The sequence below is a fragment of the Panthera uncia genome, chromosome C2 (assembly GCF_023721935.1).
Source record: "Panthera uncia isolate 11264 chromosome C2, Puncia_PCG_1.0, whole genome shotgun sequence".
NCBI lineage: Eukaryota > Metazoa > Chordata > Mammalia > Carnivora > Felidae > Panthera > Panthera uncia.
Genome location: NC_064810.1, coordinates 121734902 through 121743699, shown reverse-complemented (window position 1 = coordinate 121743699; position 8798 = coordinate 121734902). Strand labels below are relative to the sequence as shown.

At 42.7% G+C, this 8798-nt stretch overlaps 1 protein-coding gene across 4 annotated transcripts in view; it reads right to left on the bottom strand.

The window, feature by feature from the left end:
• PIK3CB (phosphatidylinositol-4,5-bisphosphate 3-kinase catalytic subunit beta) overlaps positions 1-7646 on the bottom strand; it is a 171086-nt gene extending 163440 nt beyond the window's left edge. The window contains exons 1-2 of one of the 4 annotated variants that reach the window (XM_049628747.1): positions 7555-7641; positions 2674-2767 (exon numbers count right to left, since the gene is read on the bottom strand). The gene's annotated coding sequence lies outside the window, so the exon portion shown is untranslated. Of the gene's footprint in view, positions 1-2673; positions 2768-6951; positions 7271-7326; positions 7405-7554 lie in introns of those variants that run through there. The other 3 variants (XM_049628744.1, XM_049628748.1, XM_049628745.1) reach the window with 3 other exon arrangements.
• Between the last annotated feature and the right edge of the window lie 1152 nt (positions 7647-8798).

The following is an 8798-nucleotide window of genomic DNA, read 5'->3' as shown; positions in this document are numbered from 1 at the left end:
CTGGATGGCTCAGTCCGTTAAGCATCCCACTCTTAGTTTCGGCTCAGGTCATGATCTCATGGTTTGTTGACTCTAAGTCCTGTTATCAGGCTCCGCACTGACTGTGGGGAGCCTGCTTGGAATTCTCTTTCTCCCTCTCTCTCTGCCCCTCCCCTGCTCTTGCCCGAGCTCTCTCTCTCTCAAAATAAACTCCAAAAAAAAAAAAGAGAGGGAGAGACAATCTCTATTTCAAACTGCAGTTTTTCAGTTTAATTCCTCTGAAAATTGTTGAAAATTTAAATTTTTAAATAAACATTAAAGAAAACTTCAAATTGCATTAAACTTATAATTTTCATGGTCTGAAGTACTCATTTAAATCATGAAAGCTCAATCATTTAAACTAGTAAGGAGCAAATGTCTCAAAATGGAGTTTGCCCTTTTGTTGACAGTCACCTCAAATTTCTTCCAGTGGCTCAGCAGGTAAGGAATTCATGGAATTCAGGTCTTCGAGGTCTAGTAAGCACTGTGGTTAAACCACCCAGTCAACACCAAATTATGTAGGGCAAAGCCTGTTCATTATCTAATTCCTTTGACCCCTCCCATCCTTTCCCTACTTCACAATTGCCAATACTTCTATATGGTAGGAGATAGATACGAAATTAGTAAATATTACAGTTATTAGAAATGCAAGGAAAAACTATCGTCAGGAATGTGGTTAAACTGCAGTTTAAATAAAGCTTCTGGATTACTCATGGATTTCTTTTAATCCACATAATCCTTCTCCTGAAGGCATGGATAATCAGGATCGCATTTCCCCTGAAGACAAGTAAGCATTTGCCTGGTGGTCTCCCAAGTGATTCCAGCACCAGGGGAGGACAGGCTAGAGTCAGGAACAAGCATGTCAGTTCTTCCTAGCTTGCACCAGAGGACTGTGAGTTGCAGACCTGGCTCTAGCAATACCACAACAGAGAGGATGGTCCAGCAGTAAATACACCCAGTTAAAAGGGCAATGATAACCTCAAGCGAACTGCTTTGAATACTGCAGGAAATGAGGAGGTATGCATTCTTGGCGAAGAGGTGGGGGAAAACAGATCCTGAAGCCAGGATTCAGGGTAAGGATTTGTGAATTTTGTAAGGAAATGATGAAGTTTCTACATTATTAACTGCTTTAGGTTGAAACTAATATATATAAGATAAATGAAAGCTACATTTGCAACACACCATAGTTATACAGATAGCATATCCTCCCTTCAATCCCTAGGAAAGTTGAATGGTTAAAAACAACTTTAAGTGCTAGGAAAAAATAGGCTAGCAGAAAGTGACAATGCTACAGAGAAGTTAGGAAGAAAAACTGAGACTTCATAACATTATCCTTGGCAAAATTAATCTCTAGCTAACCCTGCAAGAGCAGTAAATGGGAAGTCTAGATTTACCAGAGAGATGAATCCATTATTATCACAGACTTAGCCTCCAAATTCTCTTAGATGGTCCTTTATAGAAGCTGACATTATGGGATTCACCTCACTTGACAGTTTTCAGAAGTTATACAGTAATTTTTTAATTTAAAGCCTTTATAAACATTCCTTCATCTACAAGGGTAATTAGTTTATTGCATGTTGAAGACTGGAATTATCTCATTTATATTTCCAAAAGAAAACCAACAATTAGGGTGATCAGTTATCTACTCATTCTAGTTCTAACATATTCTAGCCATGAAAAATTTTCTCTTTAAAACACAAATAAGGGCACCTGGGTGGCTCAGTTAAGCATCTGACTTCGGCTCAGGTCATGATCTCATGGATCATGGGTTTGAGACCTGGGTCAGGCTTCATGCTGACAGCTCAGAGCCTGGAGCCTGCTTCAGAGCCTGCTTTGAATTCTGTGTTTCCCTCTCTTTCTGCCCCTCCCCAACTCACCCTCTGTCTCTCTCTCTCTCAAAAATGAATAAATATTTTTACAAATAAATAAAATGAATCCAAGTGCTCAGAATGAGAAGGGAGAGGACTACAAAGGAGTAACACAAGGGAATTCTTTGAGGTGTTGGAATTGTTCTGTATACTGTTAGTGGTGGCTATGATTACAAAAATCTATGCGTGTGTTAAAACTCAGGATGGGAGCGCCTGAGTGGCTCAGTTGGTCAAGCATCTGACTCTTGATTTTGGCTCAGGTCACGATTTCAGGGTTTGTGAGATTTGAATCCCATGTTAAGCTCTGCACTGACAACATGGAGCCTGCTTGGGATTCTCTCTCTCCCTCTCTCCCTGCTCCTCCCTGGCTCATACTCTCTCTCCCTCAAAATAAATAAATAAACATTTAATAATAATAAAAAAAAAAAACCCAGGACTGTATATGAAAAAAATTGAGTTTTGACAAACCAAAGAAACAGACTTAACTACGGAGAACAAACTGATGGTCGCCAGAGGAGTGGTGGGTGGATGATGGGTGAAATTAGGTGATAGGCAATAAAGATTATACTTATCACAATGAGCACTGAGTAATGAATACAATTGTTGAATCATTGACACCGTATACCTAAAACTAATACACTGTACATTAACTGTACTGAAAACATTTTTAATTAATTTTAAAAATTAGAGTTTTACTGTATATAAAAAGTTTTAAATTCAATGTCATCCTCTTTTAGAAATGTCTTTTTATCAAAATCTCTTTGGCCATCTAAAAAAATAGGGGCACCTGAGTGGCTCAGTCGGTTGAGTGTCCAACTCTTGATTTTGGTTCAGGTCATGATCCTAGGGTCCTGGAATCCAGCCCCATGTCTGCCTCCATGCTGATTGTGGATAATATAATAATAATTAATTTTAATATTTAAAAATATTTATCTGAAAGTGTATTATATATTTACTGTGCATCATATATTATACAAAAATTATATATTTATATGAAATTTATATAAAAAGTTTTTATTTAATGAATAATAATAAACAAGTCTATTGAAAAAGAAAGGTCTAAATTAGAGACACAATCTGCATTATCAGAGCAACTAGAACAAACACACTATACACACCCAACCACACATCTAATCCCTTTCATTTTTCTCTCTCTCAACTAGAAGCTTGTGACTCAGAACTATTTAACCTGGAGATAACATAAAGGCTACTATGGATCTATGGTAGAACAACAACTTAAAAAGGAAGTGCCCCAGTTTGGAGCCAGTCTAAAGAGAAAGCTGGACCCAATGGCTAGAAAATGTAGGCAGAAAGACCTTGACTAGGAGAAGAAAGGCCTCTTCAAGAAAAGGATAGTTTCCTCTCACAAAGCATTACAGCAGCAGACATTAAACTACTGAAGGCTCACAGGTACTCCTTAGAAAAAAAGCCCATACCAATCAGGGAATGAAGAGTGAGGAGAGGGAAAAAATCCAAGTGACAAAATCTGGGGAGGGCAGTGAGAGGTAAGAGGAGTGATAAGGGAAGTTGTCTCACGCCAGCCAAAAAAACTGATGATATTCTCACCTATCTTCCTTTTCTTCTTCTCTTTCACTAAACGTTAAGTCAATATTATTCTTCTAATCTAAGCTTTTCTCCTCCAACATATTTTTTCTCTATTTCTACTTTGACAATGGAATTATACACTCTTTTTTAATTTTTTTTTTTTTAATAAGAGAGTTCAAGTGGGGGAAAGGCAGAGAGAGAGGGAGAGAGAGACAGAATCCCATGCTTTAAAAATAAAATCCTGAAAAAAAAGAAAGAAAGAAACCAAATGGTAAGAATTTATCCCCAAGACATGATAATTCCAAATCAAATGGTTGAGAAGATGGATACACACATACACATGCACGCACGCACACACACACACACACACACACACACACAGAGGAGCAGGGGTCTCCGTTTTTGTTTTTGTTTTTTTAAATAGTGTAATTGAAATAAACACACCTGCTCTCTGCAAACATCCCAACTGCTACCCTATCGGATTTGGTATGCAATACTAAATGAAAGTACCACATTCTAGAACCAATCTCCTCCAGTCAAGACCAAAATTCAATGTCTCAAAAGAACAACACAAGCCTGGAAAACCTGTTTGGTCCCTTATTTACAAAAATACTAATGAACCAGTACACAATGAATAAAAATCACATTTGTTGTTATTAGTGGCTTAATGTCTAGCCTCTTCAGGAGGTACAGCACCCCTTAACCAAGACTGAGGAATAAGGATGCCTAACAGAATACCTCTAGGCCCTCTGATTACTTCCTTATTTGCACAAATCTGGGACCAAAAAGAATAAGTTTGTTCAACACACGTTGAACTTATAATCAAAAGACTGACTTATTTCATTCACACATTCATTCATTCAACATTAATTAAATGTTTTAGGCACTGCTCTGGTTACCAAGAATACCAATATATATTGAAGACAGACAAGATCCTGGCCCTCAGAGAGTTTAGAGTATGCTGAAGGGGAAAAAAGCCATAACAAATAAATAAGTAAACAAGCAAGATAATAGCAGATAATGCAAGTAAAGAGTATGGATTTACTTCTTAGTGTAACAAGCCACTGAAGCAGGAAAGTGAGTAAAGATCACTCTGATCACTATTTGAAACAGGAAAGCAAGACCAGAGGCAAGAGACCAGGTAAGAAGCTACTGCCCAAGAAGAAATGGGTTGGTGGCAATAAAAACAAAGAAGTAAATATACCTGAAATGTATTTTGGAGGTAAAATTGACAGGGTTTGCTGAAGGACTGATTATGTGGGGAATGGAGGCGCAGTGAGGCAAAGGGATGAATTAAGAATGACCACCAGCTATTTCACTTAACAAGGGTGGAGAAGGAGGGCAGAGGGGTGCTGAGGAAGGAAAAGGCTGAGAAACAAATCAAGAGCTCCACTCTGAACGTGTTCAGTTTTGGATGCCTAAAGGCAAATGGAGTGAAGATACCACAAAGGCAGTAAAAGAAATCTAAAGTTCAGGACTGGAGATAAAAATCTGAGCGTCGGGCACCTGGGTGGCTAGTCAGTTGAGAGTCCAACTCTTGATTTCAGCTCAGATCACGATCTCACAGTTTGTGAGATCGAACCCCACATCAGGCTCTGCTCTGATAGCACGGAGCCTGCTTGGGATTCTGTCTCTCCCACTCCCCTCACCACACTCTTGCTCGCTGTCTCAAAATAAATAAACCTTTTAAAAAATCTGAACGTCAACAGCACATGGACAGTGGACATGATGAGATCACCTGGAGAGAGCACAGGTAGAAAAAAAGTAGAGGGAACATAGTGATATTGTTAATAGTATTGTATGGCAACAGATGGTAGCCACACTTGTGGTGAGCACAGCATTATGTAATGTACACGCTTGTTGAATCACTATGTGGTATACCTGAAATTAATGTAACACCGTGTGTTAACTACACTCAAAAAAAAAATTTTTAAGAAAAGAAAAAAGTAGAGGGGATGGGGCACTGGGCTGGCTTAGGCAGCAGAGCATGTGACTCCTGATCTTGGGGTTGTGAGTTCAAACCCTGCATTGGGCACAGATCTTATTTTAAAAAAAGTTTTTTTTTAAGTTGAGGGAATGGCTTGGAAGTGCTAAGGCATTAGGATGTTTTGAATTCAGGGAGAAGGAAAAATCAACAAAAGAGAGAAAGGGAGTGAAGAGAAGGAAACCATAAAAGTGCAGTATCCTGGAAGGTTCTTCTATATAATGTGATTCACTAGTCCATCACCACCCTCCCAAACCTTGTGACACACACCCACTCAAACTCTATAAATAAAAAGACTAAGGCAAAACCAAAAAGACTGAGTGACATCCCCAAAGCCCCAGCTATTAGGGACCCAAGTCCAGGCCTAGAACGAAGCAAGATGGGACTTCTGACCCCTAGCCTTTTCAGCAGCTAGCATAGTACTGCTTCTACTGTCAGGTTCACCAATCTAAAGTGAGGCAAGAGGAAAAATCACAATTTAGGAAGAACGTATCTTAGATTACAAGGTCTAATTTTAATTTTTTTTCTGTGTATTTTGTTCACATTCAAAAATAAGTTGAATCAAAGTCTCTGTGGATGAGTCTCTTTACAAAGTAGAAAACACAGTCAAGAGGTGCAAAATGGCAATAAATTAAAAGACAACTCAATTTTCTACACTTCTAAAAAACACCCTAAAGGTCAAAGATCCTCATCAGAGTATGAATCAGGGATGTAAAACAAAGTTTTTTTGTTCTTAGTCATTTTTGCTTTAGTGAATACAATTTTCATTTTTAAAGCTTATGATTATTACTTGTTTCTACACTTGCCTTCTGAAACTAAGATCTTTATCCTGACCACTGTCTTATGCTACATTATCATGACTTAAACAGTTCTGCTTTTACCATAAAAACCTTACAGGGTTGCATAAAAATCCCCAAATGATTAATGAACTGCTGAGAATACTGACTCGGAGATGATTTTATTAGGAATCACATTTCCAAACATTCACTCAGTGCTTCAAAGTAAGTACTCATCTAATTTAATTATGATGACTTCACCAGACACTAACACTACCCACAATGATGTTTACAAAAGCACTTGTCACTCCCTTCGGATGTAGCAACGCAGAAAAATGAGTCTGTTTCCATATTCCTCGTGTGTTTATACTCTGTAACAAGTGACAGTTAAGTGTGACTTAAGATTATTTAAACTGCAAAGCACTTCCAGTTTGTGTCCCACCATTTTCTATCCTAAGCGAATCCTAAAATTCTTTCGGTCTTATTTCAACAATTGCCACTCAGCACCTGAGACAAGTAGCCCAAGTAAGCCTTAGCAAGAAAGAGACTACAAGATTCTAGTATGGGAAATAGAGGATTCTATTTTGGCCACTGTAAGAGAAAAGTCTCCAATATTAGGCAATTTCAGTGGAGGTTACTGCAACACCAGAACAGTCTGTAAATAAATGTGCCCCCAAACGTACACCCGCAGCCTGGAATCAGCAATGGCTAACGAGAAAAGATGCTGCACCAGGGTTGCTCCTAATAGCTTACCACTTACCGAGCGCTGGCTGATCCGTCATGCACATCATCCAGTCCTATCCTCAAAACAACCCTGTGAAGTACGTATTATTATTCCCATTAACAAATCGGGACACTTGGGCCCAAGGTCCCAGGGCTGGTCAGTGGAGGCGGTGGAATTTGAAAACACGACCGTACCCCAACAGCCCAGGATCCCCGCCCCTAAAATGCACTTCTACACAAAAAGGCACCTGAGGGTGGAGAAGCCTCGGGGACGTCCGCAAAGGCGGAGGAGAGACAGGGCGAGGGCGCCGCCTCTCCAGAAAGGGCCCTTCAGGAACGCCACCAAAAGCGCCAGCGGCCCGGGGCTACCGGTCGCGTCTCGGCCGCCCGGTGGCCAGGAAGCGCCGCTCACCTAAGAGAGCCCCGGGAGGGCCGCAGTGGAGCGAAGCGCCCCCGCAGGCCGGCGGGCGGGTGTCCTCCGCGACGGCAGGAAGCGCGCCGCGGGTACACAACTCGCCGGCGCCGCAGGCTGTGGCGGGCTAGAGCGCGCCGCCCGCCCGCGCGGGGGCACCTCACCCGCCGCCGCGACCGCGCCGCCACTCGGCTGCGCCGCATCCGGGTCCCGCGCCGCCGCTCTCACCTGCCCGGTGTTCCGCCGCCGCAGACTCCTAGCTCCGGTTACGCGGTCAGCAGCCCAGGCCACCGCGACAGTCCCGCTGAGGCACCCCCATCCCTGCCTCTCCCGGTCGCCTCCCGCCTGCCCCGCGCGGCGTTACACTGGCCCGCCACCCACAGCCATGGCCCGCTCTGCCGCCGCCGCCGCCGCACCGACCGACGGAGCACGCGCGCGCCGCCGCCGTGCCCGCGCGCGCGCCCACCTCCCCGGCAGGCCTTCCAGCAGCCTTCGCCCCGCCCCGCGCGCTGCTCGGACCAATCCCCGGCCCCGCAGCGGCCGCCGCCAGACCTGCGGGACTGGCCCGGCAGGGCAGAGGGAGAGGCGGTGCTGCCGCCTAGTTCTCTCGGGCTCCCTGCCCTGCTGGGACTCTACTGCTCGCCGTTTCGGCTCCTCTTTGTGGCTTCTGGAAGACAGTGGGATTGGGGATCTCCAACAGGCCGCCTTCAGCAGAGAACCGCCACCTGCCCCGGCTTTCGTAGCCCCCTCCCGAGACACCCTCTGTTCTAGATTTCCTTGTTGGCCTTCGCTTCCCAGTCCCTCTCCCGAATTCCGTTCTGGAACTTTGAACTGACTCCTCGATGACTGGGCGCAGCCCATCGCTTTTCCCCCTTCTTCTGTCACTCCACTTCTGGAGATGGAGTTGCTAGATTGGCTGCTTCACAGCTGGTTCTTCAAGTCCTGCTATATTAATGGTCATAAAAGCAGAAGTACAGCCTTCCAAGCCCAAGATTATTTTTTTGTGTGTTCATTTTTGCGACAGTAACAGCTAACATTTGTATGTAGTGCCTTATAGTTTACACAGCCCCCTTTGCTGTGTACCTTATCTCCTGTTATCTTTGGACCTCTACCAGGAAATTTTATAGACTTTCTTAGAGGCACACTTCAATTTCACTTACTGAAAAGCTAAAATCTTAACTTATTGTAAAGCTACTATATCGTAGAGTTATTTTAACTTTTGCTGCTATAATAGCTCAAGCAAATATTTGAGTAACCGAGGATGGAATCTAGAAGTAGAACCTACTATAAAGCAAAGATGGCAAACAGGCCAGTGGTAAAACAGTAGTTTGATAAATTATCCTAGTTTAATTGAATATTTATAATACATCAAAGCTAGAACCATACCACATTCAAAAATAAATTCCAGAAGAACTAAAGATATAAAAATATACAAAACAGGGGCGCCTGGCTGGTTCAGCTGGAAGAGCATG